Raw genomic sequence first — 11,399 nt, 5'->3', positions numbered from 1 at the left:
CATTATCTAGAACTGAACTTTTATAGCAATTGAAGAAAATTGAGCTACTTGCCTAATCTGTTATCATACTGAACCTTGTGGGTTCAGTAAAAAACCTTAAAATGTTCCTGTGCTCCTCCACAAATAATAATAATTAATAATAATAATAATAATAATAATAATAATAATAATAATTTATTAGATTTGTATGCCGCCCCTCTCCGAAGACTCGGGGTGGCTCACAACAATAATGCTGTCTATCATTTGTCCTTTTTGTGGCTATTCAAATAATGTGACTTCATCCACTGAAAAAGAGGCCAAGCACCTATTTGAAAACTTTGCTTGGTGGGTAAGCTACTCCCACCCAGTCACATGACCTTTAAGCCACCACCCCCAGTCACATGATTGTCAAGCCACTCACACCTGGTCACATGGCCAGCAAGCCACTCCTACCCAGGCACATGACCATCAAGCCACACCTACACAATAAGCCACTCCCACAGTGTTGTAGTGAGATTTTTTGCAGCCTTTCACTGTCCAAAAGTGGCTTTTTCGAAAGGCAACTGGACTTTGTTTTTCTTTCGCTGCTCATCCAAGAAGCTGCTTCAGATCTAATACATTTGAGTCCTGAACTGAAGAAGCTTCTTAGATAGGAAGCGAAACTTCTTCTAGGAAAAGTAAAGTCCAGTTGCCTTTTGAAAAAGCACCTCTGGGACAATCATGATTTGGATGACTGAGAATCTCCATAGACTCTTAAAACAGATTAGCTAGCTGCAGATTTTGGTATGGGAAATAACTTGCATTTAAAATGATGCACCTTTTGGTTCACTATATTTTAATATTAATCAGTATAAGCATTTTATTATAAGCACTGCGGTACCTGTAATTTAACAAATCTTGACAATCATTTCAGACTATGGCAGCACTCATAATACATAAATACCCATGAAGGAAATATGAACAATATCAAGCTGGTGGAGCTTTGAACCTCCCACTCAATTCTAATTAAAGAAAACCAATTTTTCCCCCATTCCTCAAAACAAGGATGTTAATTTCACACCAAACACAGAGCTTTCCACTTATTCAAGCATTGTTAAGGAAGGCAACGCAGCATTCTTATTTGCCTTCCTTTCTTCCTCTGATTAGGCAGGTAACCAGTTAAAGGCTGGTGAGGAAGGAAGGAAGGAAGGAAGGAAGGAAGAAGGGAGGGAGGGAGGGAGGTGGGAGGGAGGGAAGAGAGGAAGGAGAAGGAGACATAGAAGGAGAAGGAAGAAGGAGAAGACGAGGAGGGGGAAGGAAGGGAGGGAGGGAAGGAGGGAGGAAAGAAAGAAAGAGGGAGGGAGGGAAGAGAGGAAGAAGAAGGAGAAGGAAAGGAGGAGGGGGGAAGGAAGGGAGGGAGGGAGGAAAGAAGAAGAAGAAGAAGAAAGGAGGAGGAGGAAAGGAAGGACGGAGGGAAGGAAGGAGGGAGAGAAGAAAGAAAGAAAGAAAGAGGGAGGGAAGAGAGAAAGAAGAAGGAGAAGGAGATGTAGAAGGAGAAGGAGAGGAGGAGGAGGGGAAGGAAGGGAGGAAGGAAGGGAGGGAAGAAGACGAAGAAGAAGAAGAAGAAGAAGAAGAAGAAGAAGAGGAGGAGGAGGAAAGGAGGGAGTGAGGAAAGGAAGGAAGGAGTGAGGGAGAGAAAAAAGAAAGAAAAAAAGAAAGAAAGAAAGAAAGAAAGAAAGAGGGAGGGAGGGAAGAGAGGAAGAAGAAGGAGAAGGAGACGTAGAAGGAGAAGGAGAAGGAGAGGAGGAGGAGGGGAAGGGAGGGAGGGAAGAAGAAGAAGAGGAGGAGGAGGAGGAGGAAAGGAAGGAAGGAAGGAGTGAGGGAGAGAAAAATGAAAGAAAGAAAGAAAGAAAGATGACAGTGCTCAGATCTGCATTTCCTTCTAGATCTGCATTTCCCAGCGCTCTTGGAATGTGACGTTGCATTACTTTTACATCTTGTATTAAATTACCAGCTACTTTATATATTTTATTTATCATATTTATGAACCGGCCATCTCCCTTGCAGAAGGATTCCAGCGGTGTACACTAAAATATTAAAAGCATAAAAACAGTGTATAAAGTTGAAAAAAAGAGGCAAGCAATGTTAAAAAATTAATTAAAATGGCCGGAAGGCTCTGGGGGCAGTAAGCAGCCCCATAGCTGCGTGCTCTTCTGTGCAAATCCACGTTTTTATGCCTTTATGGAAGGCCAGGATAGTAAGGGGTGGGGGTCTGCCTCACGTAATTCTTTGGCTCCCCTGTCCCACTAGCTTATCAGTTGGGTACCACTGTCAACATGACATCCTATATAGGTGTGTGTTCTGCCCCGGCGTGTTTCAACCGCCCGTAATTACAGGGTAATTTGTCCAGGAAGACACACACCACACGATAAAAGGAAAACCCCAAAAAAATTTATCAACAGAAAAACAGAAACAGCTCCCTTTTTAAATGTCAATGGGATTTTCTGGTACACACAAGGCACAGGTGAAATGCAATCCAATTGCTCACCCAATAACTGGGAAATTGAGTCCAATTCTAAAGTCCAGAGAATCCACACACAATCTTGAACAGCACAAAACCCACAATCTTGACAAAACAATGAATCAGATAAACTGCCATGAGGCTAAAACACCAGGTTGCACTTTTATCAGTAGCACTAATTACAGCAGCCCCACCCAACCACAGGTGGCCTCATTTTCTCTTGTAATAATCCTTCAGTTGTCGTCTCCTATGCATCACTCTATGCATGCGTGGATGTGTAATTAATTCTTGTTCAGAATCCAGGGATGATACAGATGATTGACCTCCTCCTGGGCTGGCTGCCAAACTCCCCTCTTCCCTGTCACTCACGCTTCCTTGGTCAGAGGAGGCTTTGTCGGCAGATTCCATTGGGAGCAAAACAGGCCTGTGGCATGTGGATGTTCCCCCCACATCCACCTGCACATTCCTTGGGGCAGGAGCTGGGCCAGAGCTAACCACAACAGTGTGTTTATGTGGTATAGTTTTCAGGTCCCTGAACCTTGTCTTAATAAACCAAACCATTACCTAGCATTGATAGGCTAGCAGTGTGCAGCAGCTGCCAAAAAAGCCAATACAGTTCCTAGGCTGCATTAACAGAGGGATAGAATCAAGATCATGTGAAGTGTTAACACCACTTTATAAGGTCTTGGCAAGGCCACACTTGGAATACTGCATTCAGTTTTGGTCACCATGATGCAAAAAATATATTGAGACTCTAGAAAAAGTGCACAGAAGAGCAACAAAGATGATTACTGGAGACTGGAGACTAAAACATATGAAGAACGGTTGCAAGAACTGGGCATGAAAAGAAGGAGCAGGGGAGCTCTGATAGCAGCTTTCCAATATCTCAGGGGTTGCCATAAAGAATAAGGAGTCAACCTATTCTCCAAAGCACCTGAAAGTAGAACAAGAAGCAATGGGTGGAAACTAAACAAGGAGAGAAGCAACTTGGAACTAAAGAGAAAATTCCTGATAGTTAGAACAATTGATCAGTGGAACAGCTTGCCTCCAGAAGTTGTGAACGCTCCAACACTGGAAGTTTTTAAGCAGATGTTGGATAACCATCTGTCTGAAGTAGTGTAGGGTTTCCTGCCTAAGCAGGGGGTTGGACTAGAAGACCTCCAAGGCCCCTTACAATTCTGTTGTTGTTGTTGTTGTTGATGATGATGATGTTGTTGTTGTTATTGTCCCAACAACTTTAACTATCATTAGCAAAATCATGGAATGTGCTGAACTATCCAAAATAACAATGGAAATACAACATAAAAACGAATCCCAGTTCTACAAGGCCTGGGAGAAGTGGTACAGATGGTTATTCAACACTAATAACAATAAAACAGAAACCAACTGAAAACTTTTTATTCCTCACCAAAGGAAAAACAAATACAACAAAAGCATTGACCAAACACAAACTATATGTTCTGTTTGAGTTTAATTCTCCCAATACCTATCTATAAATTACTAACAACGTAACCTACAACTATCCCTCAATATACACACCCACTGCCATAACAGTATAATCAAATAACATGTTGTTAAAATACACACGCCTGCTATACTGCAGGTACTACCACCTTCCCTTTCCCCACCCAAACCCCATCCCATCTTACCTAACCATACTACTTCATCTCTAAGTTAATCTATAGATATGAAACCATACAACTTTAAATATTAAGTATAACATGAAAATGCACAGTTGAATGTTTAGAATTGATATATAATAAGTTATATATCTTACGTTGAAACATGTCTATTGTTCTGTATCCCCCTTACTTTCTATATCCCCATTCCCCTCTCTTTTTTTTCTTTTCTTAACAAACCAATAAACTATATTTTTTTAAAAAAAAAATTTTAAAGTGCCTGATAAGGATGCTGTTTGAAGACTTGCCCATCTGACAGGCGGTTTAATTGCAACAGAACCAGAAGGATTCTTGGAGGTGCCCATTAGTGCCATCTGGACAGCGGAGCGAATAGCAGATGCCCAGGTCACCTGGACCGACTTTCCCTTATTATAATTAGATGGTTAGCTAACCTCAAGATTGGCCCCAGCTATTAGCAGCCAGAAGGACTGGGCTCTGATCCAATTTGACAACTCAAGATATAGTCGGAAAGCCAGATTAATTTGATTCCTTTTTTCTAAAGTGACTTGGTTTTTCATTTATCAGTATCAACAGTGGAGACCTTCAAATTTCTAGACTCTATCATATCTCAAGACATAAAATAGTCACCTAACGATCAAAAACGTCATCAAAAAAGCACAACAAAGGATGTTCTTTCTGCGCTAGCTCAGGAAGCTCAAACTGCCCAAGGAGCTGCTGATCCAGTTCTACAGAGGAATCATTGAGTCTGTCATCTGCACCTCTATAACTGTCTGGTTTGGTTCTGCAACCCAACAAGACCGACACAAACTTCAGAGGATAATCAGAACTGCAGAAAAAACAATTGCTGTCAATCTGCCTTCCATTGAGGACTGGTATACTGCACGAGTCAAAAAGACGACTGTGAAAATATTGACTGACCCCTCACATCCTGGACACAAAGTGTTTCAACTCCTACCTTCAAAACATCGCTGCAGAGCACTGCACACCAAGACAACTAGACACAGGAACAGTTTTTCCCCAAACGCCATCACTCTACTAAACAAATATTTATTTATTTATTTATTTATTTATTTGTTTGTTTGTTTGTTTATTTGTTTATTTATTTGTTTGTTTGTTTGTTTATTTAATTTGTATGCCGCCCCTCTCCGCAGACTCGGGGCAGCTCACAACAGCAACAGAAAACAATATATAATACAAATTCAATAATTAGAAAGCTAAAAACCCATAATTTAAAAAACATGCGCACAACATACCAGACATAAACAGTATAGGCCTGGGGAAGATATTTCAGTTCCCCCATGCCTGACGGCAGAGGTGGGTTTAAGGAGTTTGCGGAAGGCAAGGAGGGTGGGGGCAGTTCTAATCTCAGGGGGGAGCTGGTTCCAGAGGGTCGGGGCCACCACAGAGAAGGCTCTCCCCCTGGGACCCGCCAAACGACATTGTTTAGTCGACAGGACCCGGAGAAGGCCAAATAATTCCCTCAACACTGTCAAACTATTTACTAAGTCTGCACTACTATTTCTACTAGTTTTTTCTCATCGTTCCTATCACCCTTTTCCTCCCACTTAGGACTGTATGACTGTAACTTGTTGCTTGTATCCTTAAGATTTTTATTAATATTGATTGTTTCTTCATTGCTTACTTGACCCCCTATGACAATCATTAAGGGTTGAACCTCATGATTCTTGACAAATGTATGTTTTCTTTTATGTACACTGAGAGCATCTGCACCAAAGACAAATTCCTTGTGTGTCCAATCACACTTGGCCAATAAAGAATTCTACTCTATTCTATTAACTGATTTGGAATGGAGCAAAGGAGCATCCTCCAAAATGAAACAAGAAAGCTCTCGTTCATATGGCAAGTGCCTTATTCTGCCATAGCTCTGGCAGAACAGGAAAACATTGGAATCCATTCAACGATAAACAAAGCTATGATAACCAGCTGGCAAACAGAAGAACCTTACGTTTCTTCCTCCCTATTTGCCTCTGCCAAATTAACTTTCCCAACCAGTTGAAAGATTGATTTATCCTGGTGGCCTTGCTCTTTGAGATATTCTGCTAGGGAGTCTGTCTCGGTATTTTCTCATTAATATTGGGCAAACATTGCTTACCCTGATGAGACGGAATTTTGAGCAATCATGGGAAACTGAACTGCCTGTATATATATATTTACAAATGGGCTTAGTGGCTAATTCTTGGCCAATAGTGAGCTGAGGCATGCAGGCAATCCAAAACCCCCGAAATTTTATCATGGATTCATATATTATTATTATTATTATTATTATTATTATTATTATTATTATTATTATTATTATTATTATTTTCTCCCACCCCAGATTGTCAGGCTGATTCTTTTTTAAAAAAAAAAGTTTGAGCATCTAAGTTTATTTATTTATTTATTCCACTTCTATGCCGCCCAATCCCAAAGGACTCAGGGCAGCTTACAACAAGAATAAAAATACAATCTAAATAGATACAACACAATAAAAAAAAGAATTAGACAAATTCCTTGTGTGTCCAATCACACTTGGCCAATGAAAAATTCTATTCTGTTCTATTCTATTCAATTCTGTTCTGTTCTATTCTATTCTATTCTATTGCCAGAGGACCTGGCTGCGATCCAACCACAACATCTATCTATCTATCTATCTATCTATCTATCTATCTATCTATCTATCTATCTATCTATCTATCTATCTATCTATCTAATCTATCTATCTACCTATCTATCTACCTACCTACCTATATCTATCTTTCTTTCTATCTATATCTATCTATCTACCACCTATCTACCTATCTACCTATCTATCTATCTACCTACCCATCTATCTATCTACCTATCTATATCTATCTTTTTTTCTATCTATATCTATCTATCTATCTATCTATCTATCTATCTATATACCTACCTACCTACATCTATCTATCTATCTATCTACCTACCTACCTATCATCTATCTATCTATCTATCTACCTACCTACCTACCTACCTACCTCTATCTATCTATCTATCTATCTATCTATCTATCTATCTATATCTATCTACCTACCTGCCTACCTATCTATCATCTACCTACCTACCTACCTATCTATCTACCTATCTATCTATCTATCTATCTATCTATCTATCTACCTATCTATCTATCTGTCTCATTGCAACAAAAATAGATATACATTTATTTGCTGTCAGCCAGATACTATTTCCAGAGAGCTCTTCTCTTGGTTGCCCTTTGGGTCAACCATTTAGCTCTGCAAAACTAGATCTTCATTTGAAGAGCTGCAAAGAGAAGGAGAACATCCAACTAATACAACCTTTTGCGTGTCTTGTCTAGCTAAGCACCCAAAGGCAGAACGCTCTCAGAAGTCCCCTGCCAAGTGATGCATTGATCTCCCCTGGACGGGACCAAAAGTCTCGGTGCTGCAGATAACAACAGCCAAGGAATTCTCCCCATCTTTTGCGAGTCTGCACAGCTGGACTCCATTACAAAGCAATTTCATTTGCCTGTTCTCAGAGGGTTGGAAAAAGACCGAAGTGAATTACGGTGCCACAAAGAAATCTTTGATTTGTATACATTCAGGTCTCTAAGCAAAGGAGGCCTGCTGCTGGAGTCCTTTTGTGATGTTGCATTGGAGCACTTGGAAGCAAACCAGCAGATCTTTTCAGCAATACAAAGGCTCTTTTTAAACACTTGATTAACTAAATGCTTCGTGCCAATTAGTAAGATGTGCAAAACTGAGAATATGCTCACACATCCAGGCGTATGACTTTCCAATATCTATCTATCTGTCTGTCTGTCTGTCTGTCTGTCTGTCTGTCTGTCTGTCTGTCTGTCTGTCTGTCTGTCTGTCTATCTATCTATCTATCTATCTATCTATCTATCTATCTATCTATTTATTTTGTCCAATACACAATGAGGGTTTTAGTGGGTATATGTCTATATACACATTATAAAACACATGATGAAGGTTATAGAGGAGATACTCAAAGTAAAATATATCTACGAAATAATAGAAAAGAAGGTATAGTAATAGAACATATCAATGAAAGAATAGAAGAAGAGATATAGGAATAGAAGAAAGGAATAGGAGATATAGGAGAGCAATAGGACAGGGGACAGAAGGCACTCTAGTGCACTTGTACTCACCCCTTACTGACCTCTTAGGAATCTGGATAGGTCAACCATAGATAATCTAAGGGTAAATTGTTGGGGGTTTGGGGATGACACTATGGAGTCCGGTAATGAGTTCCACGCTTCGACAACTCGGTTACTGAAGTCATATTTTTTACAGTCAAGTTTGGAGCGGTTAATATTAAATTTAAATCTGTTGTGTGCTCTTGTGTTGTTGTGGTTGAAGCTGAAGTAGTCGCAGACAGGCAGGACTACTTCATTATAGAATTGCTCAGCCAGTCTTTCTGGCCTAACAAGTAAAAAAAAAAATATTTTTATTTATTTGTTTGTTTGTTTTGTCAAGTATGTATTCGTGGTATACAAAGATATAATAATATTTATATACATGATTCTAGTAAAAGAGAAACATTAGGACAGAGGACGGAAGGCACGCTGGTGCTCTTATGCACGCCCCTTACTGACCTCTTAGGAATCCGGAGAGGCCAGCAGTGGACAATCTAAGGGTAAAATTTTGGGGGTTAGGTGATGATATTACAGAGTCTGGTAGTGAGTTCCATGCATCAACTACTCAGTTACTAAAGTTGTATTTCCTGCAGTCGAGGTTAGAGCGGTTTACTTTAAGTTTGTGTGCTCATGTGTTGTTGTGGTTGAAGCTGAAATAGTCGTTAACAGGAAGGACGTTGTAGGAGATGATTTTATGGGCTATGCTTAGGTCGTGTTTAAGACGACATAGTTCTAAGCTTTCTAAATATAGGATTGTAAGTTTAGTTGTGTAGGGTATTCCGTTGCGAGTGGAGGAGCTCTTCTAGTAAAGTATCTCTGGACGTTTTCTAGAGTGTTTCGGTCTGATATGTGGTGCGGGTTCCAGACAGATGAGTTAGTGCCGGGATAGGCAAAGTTGGCTCTTCTATGACTTGTGGATTTCAACTCCCAGAATTCCTGAGCCCATCATGCTAGCTCAGGAATTCTGGGAGTTGAAGTCCACATGTCATAGAAGAGCCAACTTTGCCTATCCCTGGTATAGGGCAGTGATGGCGAACCAAAAGGGAAACCCCTTTTTTTCCTTGGGTGCCGAAACAGTGTGGGCGCATGCTGTCACTCATGCGTGAGTGCCGACGCTCATAATTCAAGGCCTGGGGAGGATGAAAACAGCCTCCCCTGTCCCCCAGAGGCCCTCAGTAGGCCGGAAATGGCCTGTTTCCCAACTTCTGGTAAGCCCAGTAATAATTTAATAATTTCATGATTAATAATTTAATAATAATAATTTATTAGATTTGTATGCCGCCCTTCTCCGAAGACTCAGAGCGGCTCACAACATAGCAATAATACAATACATTACAAATCTAATAATAAAATTTAAAAGTCAATTAAAAAAACATTTAATATAAAATAACCAGTATCATAAAATCACCAACTACACAATCGTACACATTCAACCCAGTTAATCATACAACAGCGGTCAGCAAACACAACGAAGGGGGGAGGTAATCATCCCCACGCCTGGCGACAGAGGTGAGTCTTCAGCATTTTACAGAAGGCGAGGAGGGTGGAGGCTGTTCGAATCTCTGGAGGGAGTTGATTCCAGAGGGCTGGGGCTGCCACAGAGAAGGCTCTTCCCCTGGGTCCCGCCAACCGACATTGTTTAGTCGACGGCACCCGGAGAAGGCCAACTCTGTGGGACCTAATCGGCCGCTGGGATTCATGTGGCAGAAGGCGGTCCCATGTTACTCCAACACTCCGCAGTCTGCATTGATTGCCGATCAGTTTCCGGTCACAATTCAAAGTGTTGGTCATCACCTATAAAGCCCTTCATGGCACCGGACCAGGGTATCTGTGAGACCGCCTTCTGCCACATGAATCCCAGTGGCCAGTTAGGTCCCACAGAGTTGGTCTCCTCCGGGTCCCGTCAACTAAACAATGTCATTTGGCGGGACCCAGGGGAAGAGCCTTCTCTGTGGCGGCTCCGACCCTTTGGAATCAGCTCCCTCCAGAGATTGGAACTGCCCCCACCCTCCTTGCCTTTCGTAAACTCCTTAAAACCCACCTGTGCCATCAAGTGTGGGGGAACTGAAACATCTCCCCCTGCCTATGTAGTTATTTGTGTATGATATGACTGTATGTATGCTTTTATATATTGGGGTTTCTTGTTTTTCAGACTTTTTAAATGTATTATTCTTATTTTAGATTCTAACTATTAGATTTGTTATATTAGATTATATATTGTTTTTATCATTGCTGCAAGCCGCCCCAAGTCTACGGAGAGGGGCGGCATACAAATCTAATTAATAATAATAATAATAATAATAATAATAATAATAATAATAATAATAATAATAAGTATTCTGGTCCGATGCCATGTAGGGCTTTATAGGTCATAACCAACACTTTGAACTGTGACCGGAAACTGATTGGCAGCCAGTGCAGACCGTGGAATGTTGATGAGACATGGGCATACTTAGGGAAGCCCGTGATTGCTCTCGCGGCCACATTCTGTACGATCTGAAGTTCGTTTTTCACCCTGCCCAGGCTCCAAATGCTTCCCTGGAGCCGGGATAGGGTAAAAACGCTTTCCCCCATCCCCCTGGAGGCTCTTTGGAAGCCAAAAACGCCCTCCCAGAGCCTCTGTGCAAGCCAAAAATCAGCTGGCCAGCACACACATGCACGTTGGAGCTGAGCTAGGGCAACGGCTCGTGTGCCAGCAGATATGGCTTCGCATGCCACCTGTGGCCCTCGTGCCATAGGTTCACCATCACTGTTCTAGGTCCTCTGAAGAATAGCAGAGATCTTGAATTCCCCATCGCAACTCTCTCCTCTTTGGAAGAAGCTGCTATTTCAGGTTAAAACCCAATGGATTTGGGGGGTTCTTCCTGATTGTTCAGCGCGCAGTAACTACCGCTTCTCCTATCCTCCGCCAGGATACATATTGCCGTGGGCGAAAGCCCCCCCCCCCAAAGTGACTATCTGATGAAAGGAATAATGGAAGAGCCTTTTAAAGGCTTCTTCTGCCCCTCCTTCCTGGCTGACAGCTAGAAAAGTGGCAACGTATCATTTTGGCCTCCACAACACACAAAGCATCTTAATTAAAGGTTGTCTAAAAATACAGCAGGCTCCTTTCGGCAGCCGGGGCTGCTGCCGGTGTGTGCTCCCC

Source organism: Erythrolamprus reginae, chromosome 10 (genome assembly GCF_031021105.1).
Source record: "Erythrolamprus reginae isolate rEryReg1 chromosome 10, rEryReg1.hap1, whole genome shotgun sequence".
Classification (NCBI taxonomy): domain Eukaryota; kingdom Metazoa; phylum Chordata; class Lepidosauria; order Squamata; family Dipsadidae; genus Erythrolamprus; species Erythrolamprus reginae.
This window is presented reverse-complemented; position numbering follows the sequence as displayed.